Raw genomic sequence first — 1,103 nt, 5'->3', positions numbered from 1 at the left:
TCGTTGAAACTACAATCAGTTATATTTCGTAGCGTTGTTCATTAGGAGCAAAAAGGTTGAGCGTGTGTACAGCTGTCTGATATGTATCGTCCGCATCGCTTTTAAATTGTTTTCAAGCCTGGACAATGGTTTTTACGGCTGAAAATAACAATGGAGCTGACGAAAGAAGCGTAAATTTATGACGTGTTTGCAGACGAATATGCTACAATATCGATGATAAATGAAGTCTTTTGTAATGTCGAAAGGAAAATATATAGTATTATTCCCTGGGTTTTCATTTCGACCACTATAAACGACAATTAAGAATAAAAAAGAGTAAGACTTTTTATATGTACCTATTAAAGTAGGTACGAGCAAGTTGTCAGGATGGCCGAGCGGTCTAAGGCGCCAGACTCAAGGTTATCCCTTGCCCATGCATGTGGGTCTGCGAGCATTCTGGTCCTCATCTGAGGGCGTGGGTTCGAATCCCACTCCTGACAAAATTTTAACTTCTTAATTTCATTGCTAATGTTTAAAAAAGAATCACTCTGTATCGAAATTTGGTTTACTGCACCAAATTATTTACTTAATCTTGTGACGAAAGAGCTTGAAGTGCCTATTCCATTACTTTGGCTTTGAATCAATAACCACTTGCATTATATAGTACAATAAAATAAAAATAATTACATCGTATAAGGTGTGTACTCATTACATTTTCAGATGAAGAACCACGCGTTTTTGTTTCTGAATGCAGGTTCTTGATGGTCTCGTAATCAAGAAACTCTACATTTTGGCAGGAACATTGTAAGACTAAAACACTGCCTATTGTACTTCCTTTCTACATAAACTTCTGAAAGAAATCGAGTAACATGAGTAGCATTAACTAAAGAACATTTCTCTGAGATTACTTTCTAATGCGCAACGCGAAAAGTGAGCGATTACAATTTATGAGGGGTCCAGACTTACTGTCGTTTTCACATTCGTCTGTTTTGTGTGAATTCAGATTGTGTTATCTCTGTGTATTAAGTCGAAGACAACGATGAAAAGTGTTTGGTACACTTGTAATTTAATGCACAGTGCGATAGGAAGTGGTTTCTCTTTGTTCATGTAGAGAATCAGAGTAA

General features: G+C 36.7%; 1 non-coding gene across 1 annotated transcript; it reads left to right on the top strand.

Moving 5' to 3' along the window:
• Positions 1-360: 360 nt before the first annotated feature.
• On the top strand, positions 361-479 carry Trnal-caa (transfer RNA leucine (anticodon CAA)). The gene is made up of 2 exons: positions 361-398; positions 434-479. It is a non-coding gene; the product is annotated as a tRNA-Leu (tRNA).
• Positions 480-1,103: the final 624 nt, after the last annotated feature.

Source organism: Schistocerca nitens, chromosome 1 (assembly GCF_023898315.1).
Source record: "Schistocerca nitens isolate TAMUIC-IGC-003100 chromosome 1, iqSchNite1.1, whole genome shotgun sequence".
Taxonomy (NCBI): domain Eukaryota; kingdom Metazoa; phylum Arthropoda; class Insecta; order Orthoptera; family Acrididae; genus Schistocerca; species Schistocerca nitens.
Note: the sequence above shows the minus strand (reverse complement) of the source record. Positions and strands in the feature narration are given on the sequence as shown.